This window comes from Podarcis tiliguerta (assembly GCF_965153285.1).
Source record: "Podarcis tiliguerta genome assembly, chromosome: 7".
Classification (NCBI taxonomy): domain Eukaryota; kingdom Metazoa; phylum Chordata; class Lepidosauria; order Squamata; family Lacertidae; genus Podarcis; species Podarcis tiliguerta.
The window spans coordinates 83,212,783-83,228,015 of record NC_139540.1 but is presented as its reverse complement, the minus strand read 5'-3'; the positions used below and the strand labels follow the sequence as shown (position 1 = coordinate 83,228,015).

At 43.0% G+C, this 15,233-nt stretch overlaps 1 protein-coding gene and 1 long non-coding RNA gene across 9 annotated transcripts in view; one reads left to right on the top strand and one right to left on the bottom strand.

Annotated features, from left to right (window-relative positions):
- Positions 1 to 15,233, top strand: part of PCDH1 (protocadherin 1) — a 192,083-nt gene that overhangs the window by 144,542 nt on the left and 32,308 nt on the right. The gene's annotated exons all lie outside the window — the stretch shown is intronic.
- Positions 1,834 to 3,950, bottom strand: LOC310681275. The gene is made up of 2 exons (XR_014513194.1): positions 2,704 to 3,950; positions 1,834 to 2,057 (listed from the first exon to the last, which is right to left on the bottom strand). It is a non-coding gene; the product is annotated as an uncharacterized lncRNA (long non-coding RNA).

Below are 15,233 nucleotides of genomic sequence, written 5' to 3'. Positions count from 1 at the left end.
CACCAACAAAGGCACTCATTTGATTACAGGCAACTCCCCATTTGTGCGGGGTTTGTGTTCCAAGGCTCCATGCACACTGGCGGGATGTACCTAAGCCCCCAGCCCCCTCCTGACTCTGTCCCTGCCTCAAACGCAATCAAATGGGGAAGAGTAACTGGGTGAAGAGGTGGAGGTAGCTGTGCGCAGGTGCGCAGCCTGGGAATCATTCTGGACTCACAGCTGTCCATGGAGGCGCAGGTCACTTCTGTGTCCAGGGCAGCTGTCTACCAGCTCCATCTGGCACGCAGGCTGAGACCCTACCTGCCCGCAGACTGTCTTGCCAGAGTGGTGCATGCTCTAGTTATCTCTCACTTGGACTACTGCAATGCGCTCTACGTGGGGCTACCTTTGAAGGTGACCCGGAAACTTCAACTAACCCAGAATGCGGCAGCTAGACTGGTGACAGGGAGCGGCCGCTGAGACCATATAACACCGGTCTTGAAAGACCTACACTGGCTTCCAGTACGTTTCCGAGCACAATTCAAAGTGTTGGTGTTGACCTTTAAAGCCCTAAATGGCCTCAGCCCAGTATACCTGAAGAAGCGTCTCCACCCCCATCATTCAGCCCGGACACTGAGGTCCAGCACCGAGGGCCTTCTGGTGGTTCCCTCACTGTGAGAAGCCAAGTTACAGGGAACCAGGCAGAGGGCCTTCTCGGTAGTGGCACCCGCCCTGTGGAACGCTCTCCCACCAGATGTCAAAGAGAAAAACAACTACCAGACTTTTAGAAGACATCTGAAGGCAGCCCTGTTTAGGGACGCTTTTAATGTTTAATAGGTTATTGTATTTTAGTGTTCTGTTGGAAGCTGCCCAGAGTGGCTGGGGAAGCCCAGCCAGATGGGTGGGGTATAAATAAATTATTATTATTATTATTATTATTATTTTTTTTTCTTGTTAAGGCGTGTCTCATAGTAGTTGTTTAAACTGTTTCTATAAGTGCAATTGTTTTAACTGTTTTTGCATATGTAGCTGTTTTATATTTGCTTTTATGTAAATCATTTCGCAACACCTCATAGAAAGCGATTCATAAACGAAATAGTAACCGCATAATAATAAAATTGCACAAAGGACCGGCCCATTTTCACACAGAGCAAGGGGAGGCAGAGACTCTTTGCAACATGGATGGGATGGGGGGAAGAAAGAGATAGCGGCCTACACTTAATCCCAAAGCAGCAGCAGATAGAATACCCTCAAAAACGTGATGCTGGTTTAAGTCTGGGTGGAGCTTGTGCTGGAGGAGGAGGAGCAGAAAATTGGTGGGGGTGGACAGACCCAAGAAACTGCCCGCCGTGTGGTCATCAGGAGCTGGTTTGGGAGCAAGGTTGTGCTACTTAACGGAAGCACCAGCAGGAGAAGAACTTTATCAGAAATTGCCACTGTTATTAGGCCCCACCATCTCCGACTGCTGACCAGTGGTTGTGGAGATGCAGCAGCCCCTGAGAGCAGCACTGGGGGGTTCAGCAGCGCCCCTTCCTCACTCTGTGCCAGGTTCACCTTCTCTCCCCTCTCCTGGACCAAAGAGGGCAGGTGGCACAGGGCAGCTGTTGCTTCCTCATCCATCTACTAAAGCTGGCAAGTGTATGGCCGTTCCGAGGAGGAGGACGAAGAGGAGGAGGAAGCTGCTGCTCCTTCTCCTTCTCATTTTCTTTTAGAAGTCCAGCGGGGTGATTCAGCTCAGTGGGGATACGCAAAGGGAGTGTGCCCTCCTTTCTTTTGCACACCCTTTCTGGGTATTAGGGTGGTGAAAGTGTGGGCTTGTGATCTAGATTTCTTTTCAAGACCCCTTCCATGCTGCATTGGATTGGAGAAGCTCTTCATAAGCGCTCCAGCATCCCATCCTGCTTTTAGTCTGTGCAATGGAGAGCAATGGTGGGAAGGGGGACGGAGGGCGAAAGGGACCCTTCCTTTGCTCCATCCTGCTGAGGATGCTAAGGAGAATAGAGTTCATGTTTGGGAGAGCAAGAGCAGCTTGGGGGAGGTTCAGGAGAGTGGCAGGCGGCGGGTGGGTTAGAGTACACCTTTCTATTTTTATTTTTTTTAATAATATTTTATTAAGATTTTCACAAAATAACAGAAAAAAACAAGAAAAAAATACAAAGAATAAAAAACAATTAAAAAAACAGCTCAATCTTTCAAAACATATCTTACATTTGCTTGTTTCTCGGACTTCCACACACCGCCCCTCTTTGTATTCCAATTCAATTTGTTTGTTCAGCAAATCCTTTCCCTCTTTACCTTTATCTTAGTTTTGATCTTAATATAGTTTAACTTTATCTTTCCATCTGTTAACAATCCATTTTTACATATTCTTTCATAGCATTATTGCTAAAAAACCCTTAACCTCAATCCAACATCATTCTAACATTCATTAATTTTGCAGTGTTTCTGTAGATAATCTTTAAATTTCTTCCAATCTTCTTCCACCATCTCTTCTCCCTGGTCTCGGATTCTGCCGGTCATTTCTGCTAATTCCATATAGTCCATCACCTTCATCTGCCATTCTTCCAGAGTGTCTTCCAATACTTCGCGATGAGTATTCTTGCTGCTGTTGTTGCATACATAAAGAAAGTTCTGTCCTTCTTTAACACCAATTGCCAACCATGCCCAGGAGAAAGGCCTCTGGTTTCTTCTGGAAGGTATATTTAAAGTACACCTAGAGTACACCTTTCTAAACACTTGTATTGGGTATTTTCTGGGTTTTCAAAAGTGTCCACAGAAAGTGACAGCATTAAAATCCCTAGCCATAATTATTTCATGTTTATTATTATTATTTTATTTTATTTTATTATTTATGTATTACATTTATATCCCACCGTTCCTCCAAGGTGCTCAGGGTGGCACACATGGTTCCTCTTCCTCCCCATTCTATCCCCACAACAACAACAACCCAGTGAGGTAGGTTAGACTGGTCCAAGGTCACCCGGTGAGCTTCACAGCTGAGCAGGGATTTGATCGCCTGTCTCCCAGGCCCTAGTCCAATCCTCTAGTGACCCCATCACACCGGCTGCCATTTGTGACATTGACCAACCATGTTCATTAAGCCAAAAACCCTTCTAAGAACTAGGGGGATGGCAGAGAATATGCAAGCCGTGGGAAAGTCCTGGCTCTGCTCTTCTGCTCTCTTGCCCTCATTCTGGTGCTTCTACAAAAGCAGGTGGGGCTTGAACAAGTGTAAGTGGTCTTGGGTCTTCAATCGGGAAGTCTGTCTGTAGGCTCCCAGTGCACCACCAGAGAAGCCCTCAGGAAGAGAGGGTCTTCAGCTTCATTTCTATTGTGTTGCAGTAGTGCCCTAGTAAAAGCCAGGAATGGGGTTGCAGTTTGGCACTCTGGCCATAGCATATGACGCAAGGAGCTCCTATCTAGCTCTTGCTTCCGGTTTGGTTCCTCATTCTGAGCAACTCACCCATGACAGAAGATACTAAACAGCTGCCCGCTTTGCCTTCCCTCAAGTTGGCTTCATCATATCATTTGCCCATTTTGGAACCTGACCATGGAAGAACCAACAACTCAAGGCCTGATCTAAAAGCCTGCGAGCGTCTGGTTGAAGCACCTGCAGAATGATCAGGCTGCTTGTGGAGTGCCCTCCTGTCCACCCCTTCTCCTGATTCCAAAGGACCAGCATGTTGCCTGCACTGGCAGTGGAGGTGGGAGCAGATGCTCCGGTCCCTGCTGCATCCATTTCTGCCAGGAATGCCACTGGGATTTTAACCCCCAGCATTTCCAGTAGAAAAACAATGGTTTTCTGCTCAGTTTTGACTGCGAAAAGGCCCTCTGGAGATCTTTCTCTAGAACCCGATCAGCACCCCTTTGGTTCATTATCTCCTTTCTTTGGAAACTGATTGTGAGCCTGTTTGGACTCTCTGCCTCTAGTGGTTCCTGACAGTTTGCTCAGACCCCATTAATCTATGGGTTTACATGGAGCCCCAACTGGCCCCAGGCTCTGCGGGAACAGATCATCACCAGGCAGAAAACCATTGTAGCACAAGCCAGGAACTCACAGCCCCAAATGCCTTTACATGAATGTTTTAATAGCACCCAAACAAACTGACAAAGTTTTATTGCCCAGTGCCAAGCTGTTGTCTATGCTGCAGCCTGAAACCTGTCTGAATTGGTTCTAGTACTATGGAGAGAAGATCTCGACTGGGTATCTCCGTTCCTGAATGGGAAAGCCCACTTCTCCATCCTAGGAGGCTTTCTTGGCTGCCTTTATGAAGATTTTTGAACCACCTAAGGCCTACCAGAGCAACACTTTGCTGACTTATGTCACTCGCTGGTCAGGTTCCACTTATGTGGCTCAATTCTAATCCCTTACAGGGGATATCAGCAACCAGAGATGAAGGATGAATTGGCTGTTGTGAAACCCATCACTGAGTTAAGGAGCATGCCTCTATACTGACACTCGCCTCCAAGAGCAGAAGCATGGGGGCGTGGCCAATGAGATCTTATGGGTGTGGCCAGTTCTGGTTTTCTCTCCACTCTGCTCCCTTGCAAAGATACTACAGATACAGCCAGGATACAACTGCTGCCACAGTTGCTTCTCTGCAGGAAAGAAATATGTGTGGCACCACCTAGAATCATAGAATCATAGAGTTGGAAGAGACCACAAGGGCCATCGAGTCCAACCCCCTGCCAAGCAGGAAACATCATCAGAGCACTCCTGACATATGGTTGTCAAGCCTCTGCTTAAAGACCTCCAAAGAAGGAGATTCCACCACACTCCTTGGCAGCAAATTCCACTGTCGAACAGCTCTTACTGTCAGGAAGTTCTTCCTAATGTTTAGGTGGAATCTTCTTTCTTGTAGTTTGGATCCATTGCTCCGTGTCCGCTTCTCTGGAGCACCAGAAAAACAACCTTTCTCCCTCCTGTTCCGGTTCTCTCCCTCTCCTCCTCCTTTGCAAAGAAACAGTGGATTTTTTTTATACCTAAGTGTTGTGCCTTGGTTCAGAGTTGCCACCACAATTTCTAGTGTGTCTTCCAAGTCAAAGAAACCATACATTACTCAGAAGCAGGCACCAATGAACCCCTGGGATTGCCACCTCATAAGCTTGTACAGAATTGCAACCTGAGTAGGTTAGTCATAAAGGTGCCCCACAGGGCATACAGTGATCTTAGTCATTAGGGAGGATACAGTGATCTTAGTCATTTCTACATCATCTTTCCAGAATGTGGAATAGGGAGAAAGGATATTAAGTGGACCAGGAGCTGGGAGACCGGCATTCAAATCCTCACTCAGTCACGAAGTTCACTGTCTGACTTGGGCCAGTCTCTCAGCTTAACACACTCCACAAGGTCTTTGTGAGGATAACACGGGGGAAAGGAGACCCATGACTGCCACCCAATAATAATAATAATAATAATAATAATAATAATAATAATAATTTATTATTTATACCCCACCCATCTGGCTGGGCTTCCCCAGCCACTCTGGGCGGCTTCCCAAAAAATATTAAAATACTGCAATACATCAAACATTAAAAGCTTCCCTAAACAGGGCTGCCTTCAGATGTCTTCTAAAAGTCTGGTAGTTGTTCTCTTTGATATCTGATGGGAGGGCGTTCCACAGGGAGGGTGCCACTACCGAGAAGGCCCTCTGCCTGGTTCCCTGTAACTTGGCTTCTTGCAGTGAGGGAACTGCCAGAAGGCCCTTGGTGCTGTACCTCAGTGTCCGGGTAGAACGATGGGGGTGGAGACGCTCCTTCAGATATACTGGACCAAGGCCGTTTAGGGTTTTAAAGGACAGCATCAACACTTTGAATTGAGCTCCTTGGAGGAAGGGTGGAATGGACACAAACCCAATAATGATTAAAAGAAATGAGAATTGTTTAAAAAGTAAATATCCGGCCTTCCTGCCCCTGGTTTTGCATTGGGGAGGTGTGGAGGGCTGGTTTGGAATCATTAAACAAACAAATGAAAAACAGCAACCCAAAATCAAAGGGGGAAATGATCTGGTCTACAGCTGCGATGTGCAGACCTAGAAATATAAGACTTTATAGGTAGCTCTTCAGCAAATCCAACATGTGCCTTGCCTGTTGCAACAGGCTTGCCTGGGTGTGGTGTGCAAGAAGAGACTACAACCTGTGCACAGTGTTCTTGTTGGAGCCTTTTGTAATGCAATTTAAATTTGCCCAAGTGTTCCACACTCTTTTTACCTTAGAAGCCTTTAAAATAGATTGTACTGCAGTACAATTTCAGCAAAACAGGGAAAGGACCAGCACGTTTATTCGTCCATAAGCTTTTGGAGGCTAAAGTCCACTTCGTTCGATGCATCATTTGTGGTAAACCGTGAACGTTTATGTAACAATACACTTGCAAACCTTTAAAGTGCTCCCAATATCTCCATCCATGTAACAAAAATTGTATAAGTAAAACAAATACATAGGGAACGACAACAAAGTCACTTTGCAGCCAGTCCTGCTCAGTTACACAAAAAGGCAGCAAGGGAGCTCAGAGAACAAGGCCTGGCTGAGTAGGTGTGGTCTTCAAGGAAACAGCTCTGAGCATGCTCAGAACAGATGCCTGGTTCTGACCTAGGCTAAGGCTGTTCTTGAAGCAGTCCTAACACCTCCCAAGTCTGCTATAGTGGCTGTGCTGGATAGCCCTTTTAACCACAGATTTTTTATCTGGACAAGTCCATTCAATCACATGCCTTTTTTTGCTTAGAGATGCATGGGAGGAATCCCTCTGCCATACTATACTTTGGGGTTGGGGTTGGCTGTGTGGTGCAGAGAGCTGATTGACAGCAATGTTTGCAGAACCTCAGACTTCAATCAGAATTATAAAATGGGGCGGCAGGAAAGAGAGAGTAGCTTTGAAATAAGTTTATCTTTAAAATGCTTGACATACACATTAGGAGGGCTGTGCCCGGTGCTATTTTTGTTTGTTTTGGTTTTTTTAAAAATAATATTTATTAGATATTTTATAATTATGAAAAGAAAAAACAATCAAGAAAAACAATACAAAAAATCAACAAACAATACATCAACAATAAAAAAAAATACAACATAAAAAAAAAAACACATCGAAATTTTATATCTATATCTTTCATTAGCTTATTTCCTCGACTTCCTCGCACCCCTTTTTTGTATTCTGGTTCAAATTAACTGGTTCAACAAATCCTTTCCCTCTTCTTCAATTTTTGTTCTATAATTTATCCTAACACAATTTAACCTTAAATTTTCCACTTTATCACATTAACACTTAATATTCATATGATTTATCACTTCTGCTAAAACCATATAACCTCATTCCAATATTCTTCTAACATTCATTAATTTTGCAATATTTCTGTAAATATACTTTAATTTTTTTCCAATTTTGGTAGAAAAAGAGGTGACAGAACTTGCCATGAACAACTCCCTCGTTCTCTTAGAATGGCAATGGTGCCCACCTGAGAGGTGCCAGAACTGAGTTCCAATGAGTTCCCACGGAAAAAAGCCCTGGCGGTACCCTGTGCACCAGCTTCCATTGGTTCCCTGTACAGCCATTCTGCTGATGGCTTGGAACCTGCAGGTGGATTGTGTCTGACCTAGGGAGAGTCATACCAATAGCAGCAGTACTATTTTCTTTCATGGCTTTTTGAGTGTGTGCACGTGAATTTCGCTTTAAGGAGAAGAAAAAAGGCAGAGAGAGATGGTTAATAATGTTGTTGTTGTTTAGTCGTTCAGTCGTGTCCGACTCTTCGTGACCCCCTGGACCAGAGCCCGCCAGGCACTTCTGTCTTCCACTGCCACCCGCAGTTTGGTCAGATTCATGTTTGTAGCTTCGAAAACACTGTCTAACCATCTCGTCCTCTGTCGTCCCCTTCTCCTTGTATGGTTAATAATAATAACAACAATAATAATAATTCTTGTACTCCACCCAACTGACCGGGTTGCTGCAGCCACTCTGGGTGCCTTCCAACAAAATGTAAAGGAACACATCAAAACACCAAACATTAAAACCTTTCCAATACCAATCTAGATCCTAGTTTTGCTCATCTTGGGGAGCAGGCAAGGATCTAAGAGGAGCCTCAGGGTCTGGGGTCTGGGGTCTCAGGTGGTATAAGCTTCTACCAAAATGAGTGCAGGGTTGCAGGTGCAGCTCAGCTCAGACAAGCCAAAGTCAAGCACAGAGAATCTGTCTAGGTCCAAAATACAACCCAGAGGTTGGGGGGGGGGGCAACAGCTCAAGGTCATTATCACAGGGACTTCAGGCAAGATACAGCACAACAAGGAGGGGTAAGTGGACCAAGGAGTCAGCAGCTTGAGTTATTTCCACAAACTGGAAGGCTCCAGAAGGAGACCTCCTTTAATCTGCCCTTCTAGATCACACTACTGCAGCTAGTAATGAAGGCATTTCCGAGATTGCTACTCATGAGGCCAGGCGACAACTCTGGGGTTGTAGAAACATGCTGTGTCATTGCTGCCTGGCCTGGACCTTGATCTTTTGGTGCCAGCATTTACAAGGACCTCCTATTCTGACAAGGACTCTTCAATGGGTCTTCTCAGCACTGATTCCAAGAGGCCCTGCCAGCTCCTTAACCAGTGCTGTTTCTGGTTTGTCTCTGAGGACAAATGTCTGGTACCAGGTCAGATAAAGGCATGGCAGCAAGTCACTGAAGCCCTTCACATAACCGGTGGAAATCTTAGCCTTCCATGAGGTTCTGAGGCTTCAGCAGGGTGGTCTTTGAGGCCATAAGCAGAATAATCCTGTTGCTTCATCTGAAACAGGTTCATACCCTTAAATATGACTATGAGCCCTTAAGCCATCTCTCTCTGAGCACATCACATACCAAAAAATAAAAAAAAATGAGGGGAGAACATAAATCAGATCCTTTTTGTGCTATTTGGTCTAAATCATTGATATATGTCAATACAGCAGAGACGGAACATGGACCCTCAATGGTCCAATTAAGTCTGTGGAGAGGATATATTTTAGAAGATTATGGTAGAATACTTTTTCAATGCCTTGGATTGTGGCTATAAAAGTTGCATCACATGAATTAATGTAGGGTACATTAATTCATTAATGTAGGGTACAGAGCCTAGGGCTTGCCAATCAGAAGGTTGGTTCGAATCCCCGCGGCGGGGTGCGCTCCCGTTGCTCGGTCCTTGCTCCTGCCAACCTAGCAGTTCGAAAGCACGTCAAAGTGCAAGTAGATAAATAAGTACCACTCCGGCGGGAAGGTAAACGGCGTTTCCGTGTGCTGCTCTGGTTCGCCAGAAGTGTCTTAGTCATGCTGGCCACATGACCCAGAAGTTGTACGCCGGCTCCCTCGGCCAGTAAAGCGAGATGAGCGCCGCAACCCCAGAGTCGTCCGCAACTGGACTTAACGGTCAGGGGTCGCTTTACCTTTATAATCTTCTATTACCTTCCCCTCCCTTTTATCCACTCTAGTCACTTTGCCCCTCTTTCCTTGTTTATCCATATGTTTTGTGTTGTTTGTATTTTGTCTATATTTTAAAAATTAATAAAGATTATTTTATAAAATAAGATGGCACAGGTTATGGCTTCAAATGCATAGAATGTGCCCATGATGGACGGTGATCTGTTCCAATGGTGTGTGTAGCTTTGGTGAGATTCTTTTTCATTAGATTGTAAAGACTTTTTTTTCAAGACGTGTTAAAATAATTCAGAAGCTGCTGTGACTTGCAGTGCAATCCTATGCAGAAGTAAATCTCCCTGAGTTCAGTTGGGCTTGCTGTAGGGGTCTAACTGCACACAAACTTTAGTTGGAAAGGTAGGGTCTTCTCTCTTACCTGCTATCTCCATCTTGTGGCAGGTTGCTGTCAGTAATATGGAAATTGGTTCCAGCTTGTCAACTGCAGTTTGTTTTAAAATTGCACTGTCCACTAAAATGAGGCTTTCTGCTTCAGGTCTGTCCATCTTCTTTTGCTAATTTGTATTTTCAGGCTAGAGGCTGCTTGGATTTTGATTTATTTGTTTGCAACGTTTATATGCCAACCAAATAACAAGAGTTCCCCAGGTGACTTACAATAAAGGTGAAACATTGCCTATGAAATTAAAACCGCAATATCTAAACACAGCATAAAAACAGAAGCAATATAATGAAAGCCACAGCAGCACCCAAAATGTCACAGTTCTTTAAAATCCAGGAATACCAAATCTATAAATTAAAAAAATGTTTCAGGATAAAAACCCTGGGAGTCCTGCTGATGACCCCTGATCTGTTGCTGCTAAGTCAACAGCCACCCTGGTTTGTGTGTTAGTGTGGATTGCCCACCCCCATCATCAGACCTCTCCTTGTCTCAGCAGCTCTGTATCATCTCATCTGCTGCTGCTCCTTCCCATTGTCTCCATCACCACCTCTCTTCTTTGCAGTACTCATAACTCACTTGGAGGTAACCACTCAGTCACTGGGCATTTAGCCAAAGATTCTGAAAATGCAAGAATCTTCACATGGGCAGGATAGGGGAAGAGAAGATACTCAACCTTAGTCACTACCTCCTCCATCGTTTTCCTTAGGGGTTAGTGGCCTTAGGTGCGTCACCTGTCCCTGATACCTCCTCTAGTGTGTCCTCTTGCAAAAGAAACTCCATTTCACTTCACACCTTCAGGAGCAAGAAAGCCCTCCCACTGTACTCTGGGGAGGGGATGCATGGCCAATGCTCCCCTTGTTACTGGTTAAGACAACAACAATAAGTGAGGACAAAGGTAAAGGGACCCCTGACTGTTAGGTCCAGTAGCGGACGACTCCGGGGTTGCGGCGCTCATCTCGCTTTACCGGCCGAGGGAGCCGGCGTACAGCTTCCAGGTCATGTGGCCAGCATGACTAAGCCGCTTCTGGCAAACCAGAGCAGCGCACAGAAACACCATTTACCTTCCCGCCAGAGCGGTACCTATTTATCTACTTGCACTTTGACGTGCTTTCGAACTGCTAGGTTGGCAGGAGCTGGAACCGAGCAATGGGAGCTCACCCCATCGTGGGGATTCGAACCGCCGACCTTCTGATCGGCAATCCATAGGCTCTGTGGTTTAGACTACAGCACCACCCGCGTCCCTAACTGAGGAGAAAACCAACTATCAATTCCCGCACTCCTGTTCTTGCTTAAGGCTTTGTGCCACACTTGGACTCACTACCATGCTGTCCAGGTTAGTGTGGCACATATCTTCCTATATACATAAAAATGCAAGGCTGCTATCATTTGTTAAATGCAAGGCTGCATCATAAAAATGCAAGGCTGCATCACAATCCCAGATTTCCTTGAAGTCAGAGCGCAGCCCCCACTGAAGAAATTGCATGAATTCAGAGTCAGGTCAGGGAGCAAAAGAGAAGCTAGGCTGTACATCACCAGCAGCCACCACGGACTGGGAAAGTGGTGGTGTAAAACAACAGCAGACATTTGAGTAAAACGGGTGGAGGGAACTGAGAGTAAAATGGCAGTTTTACACCATGACAGAGGTCTGAGTAAAGTTCTGCATCTTTTATCTCTCACCTGAGGAAGCTGAGGTATACAAGAGGGAGAAGTTTGAGAATAAAAAGAGAGACACTGAAAAAGAAGTGGCTGTTTTAAATAAGGGCAGAGGTTTGAGTAAAGCAGCGGTAAAGCAACACTAAGGGAAAAAATTGTTTTAAACTACAGATATTTGAGTAAAGCAGGAGTGCAGTTTTAAACAACAGCAGAGGTTTGAATGAAACAGCATTGGAAACGAAACGGTAGAGATTTTAAACGGTGGCAGAGGTTAAAATAGTGTTGAGTAGGGGTGACAATGAAGGAAGGAAAGTGGCAGTTTAAAACACGGATTGAGGACAGCAGGAAGGAAGTTAGAGAAAGCCTCTGCTTTGTAGCTTCTCTTGCTATTTCTCCTTCTTCAAACTGCTTTGTTTCCTTGCTTTTAGAAAAAACAAGCCCTCTGTGTTATTCCACCCTGCTTCACTCAGACTTCTGCCATTTTTTGAATGCGGCAAGAAGGGAGGACACTCAAAGGGGCGGGGTGGCTGCTTTACACCTCTCCTTCCATTCCTCAGTTGTCTCAGGTGAGAGCGAGAAAAGATGCAAAGCCCTCAAATATTCTAGGAAGCACGACAGCCCAGTGATAAATTGCTCCAGTCATCAACCTAGCTACTGCATTCTCTAAATGTATTATGAATAATCTCAGAAATACTTTAAAATAAAACCAGCCTATTATTATTATTACAGAGATTATACATATTACTTCAGAGTACCTGATATTTATTCACAAATATTTGTTGTACATCATCATAATTAATACAAAGGATTGACTATGCAACTCTTGGTACCACTCTACATAGTGATCACAGCCCAATTAGTTTTACTATTAACTTTGCAATATAATGCAAATCTTTATTTGTTCTTAATACGGAGTGAGTCTTTTGTTAAAACTGTTTCAGAGGAACTTAAATAATAATGATACCCCAAACATTAATGATTCTATATTATGGGAATCGGCTACGGCCGTTTTTTTGGGGGGGGGGTTAAAAAAAGGTGCATCTAAGGGGGGAAAGGATACAAGGGAAATGATTAATGAAAAATTATTAGAGGCTAAAAGGCTATTACAGTGAAAGCACAGTTTGGTTTAGCAAGAAAGCAGGTTTTTTAAAATAAAGGTAACAGATGATAAATTACTCGCATATTATTTAAGAAAGAAGTTTAGAAAGCAAGTAAATCCACTTAATAGGAAGGATGATAATCAATATGTTCTTAATGAGCAAGAACTAAAGGAAGGGTTTAAGAAATATTATATCAAGTTATGTCTTCCAAAAATCCACAAATACAAGAAAAAACAAAAGTAGAAAAAGAATGTTTGCATGCTCCAATTCAAGAAAAAGAAGTAAGGAAAATAATAGCAAAAGCCAAAATTCAAAAATCTTCCAGATCTGATGGATTTGAGTTCTACAAAGCACTTGCCTGCATTGCAGGGGGTTAGGCTAGACGACCATTGGGATATCTTCCAACTATACAATTGTATGTTTTACAGGAAACTCCCCACTCACACAGAAGTGCATTCATGGCCACCCCCACCCCCTTGCAGTGCTGAAAATGGCACGCGCGTGCTGATTGCATGGACATGGGGCGATGCCTGTAATTCCATGTTGAGGGAAGGTAAAATCCTACAAACATTGAATGAGGATTCAGTCATGATTTTTCCCAAACCAGAAAAGAATTTATTACTACCCATACAGCATACTCCAGTTTCATTGCTAAATTCTGATTAAAAATATTTGCATCAACACTGCATCAACACTGGCAAGGAGCTTTGATGTGGTAATGCATAAATAAATTTATACAGAACAGTAGGTTTTTCTTAGGAGAATGGCATATAATATCCTTGAAATGATAAATATAATAATTTCATCGATGGGGGGGATCACATTTTATCACTTTTATCGACACTAAAAAGCTTTTGATAGGGTTGAATGGTCCTATCTTTTATATGTGCTGAATAAAATTGTCTTTGGAACAAGTTTTATAAAATAGATTCAGTTTACTCTAAGCAAGAGTTTTAGTGAAAGGAAGCTTATCTACAAAATTTAATCTGCAGAGAGGGCAACATCAGGGTAATAACTTGGCAACGATTAAATATCAGTTTTATATGGGCTGAAAAACAAAAACACCACAACTTAAAGCTAAAATAACGTACACCAACAAAAATAAGGGGGGTTATCATCTCCTGATTTAATAAATGAATATCAGGCAAATAATTTGGATTACCAAATGGTATTATCAACCAGGACAAGGAGAAATAGGAGCAGTAGAGCAATGTTTTGTAAGAATACCCTCAAATGTATTATTATGGATGGACCCAAAAGACAGAATATTGGAGAAGGGTTGTTTCTCCAGCACTTTGCACTATATGGGATAAATAAAAAGCAAACTGTGTCTATTGACATCACCAATTACATCTCGGCTATTTTATCCACCATTCAGTAAAAACGGAACCATGGAGTAGTTTGTTAACTGACATAAAGTAGGGCTGTAAAATTTGGTTGAACGGATTGGTAATAATCAAATAATGTCTATAGATCAAACGAGGGAAGCTTTGGATAATGTAGAATTCATATTATATTAATATTTTTGAATTAGAGATTCTTAAAATAAATGGCCAAATAAGTTTGAGAAATCAATTTGTCAAAAACCTGGGGAAAAAGCGTCCCAAAAATATCAAATTGTTATTCACGTGGGAGATAGAACAAAAAATTGACTGTGTTACAAAATGGGAGGAAATTACTAAAGTGCTATGTTGTATTTTATTTTATTTTTATATACATTTTTATTCGTTTTTAACATATTACTTATCATTCATACAACAAAACTTCTCATCTTATACAATAATTTTTGGACTTCCGTCAACACCTCTGATGATTTTCCATTCTTATCACTTATTATGCATTTCTTAATTTCATATTTAATTATCTTTAACTAAGAATTCTCATTATCTTTTTTTTGCAATATTTCAAATAATTCACCTTACAAAACTTCTTACAAACCGTGCTGTGTTGTATTTTAATGCCATTTAACAGCAATGCTGCATGGGCTAGCAGTTCCTCAAGGCTGGATAAATCTATATTGATGTCTGTGGGCGGGGAGGGGGACTCTGTTAAACTTTGGATATTGTGGTATTTATACACAACATATACAAAATGGGAAATGATGTGTGCTGGAAATGGATGGATGTGGAATGGATAGAGCAGAGTTCATCCACTGCTGGTGGAACTGTCCTGAGGCTAAAAAGTAATGGCATGAAATGGTATCTGATATAAGCTAAAAGCGGATTAAAACAGATGTGAATTTTCTACATGTCTGGATAAGTTTGCCTAAACAAAAACATTTTAAACAGGCACTGAAAAAAGTACAGCAAAGGTGTCTTCCAGATATCAGTAGGCAGGGGGGATTCCAAAATGTAGGTGCTGCCACACTAGAATAATGATTTATACAGCAGAATGAATATTATGTGGCACCTATAACTGTGCACAGTTCCGCAGATCAAAAAAGTTGGACCTAATTTTTTTTTTATGACTATTCCCATAGGTTCCCACTCTGTGATACTGTGATGTCAGAAGTTTTTTGGGGGGATCCAAGATCCCCCAAATTTGTCCATTAAATTCCTTTTTAAAAAAATTAAATTACTGACTGCTCCCTCCCAGAATTCAACCCTTCCCTTACAAGTTGCCCCTCAAAACTCACCTTTTGCAAGGGAGCCTCTGGAACAGCCAGCACCCTGTTGTAACTAA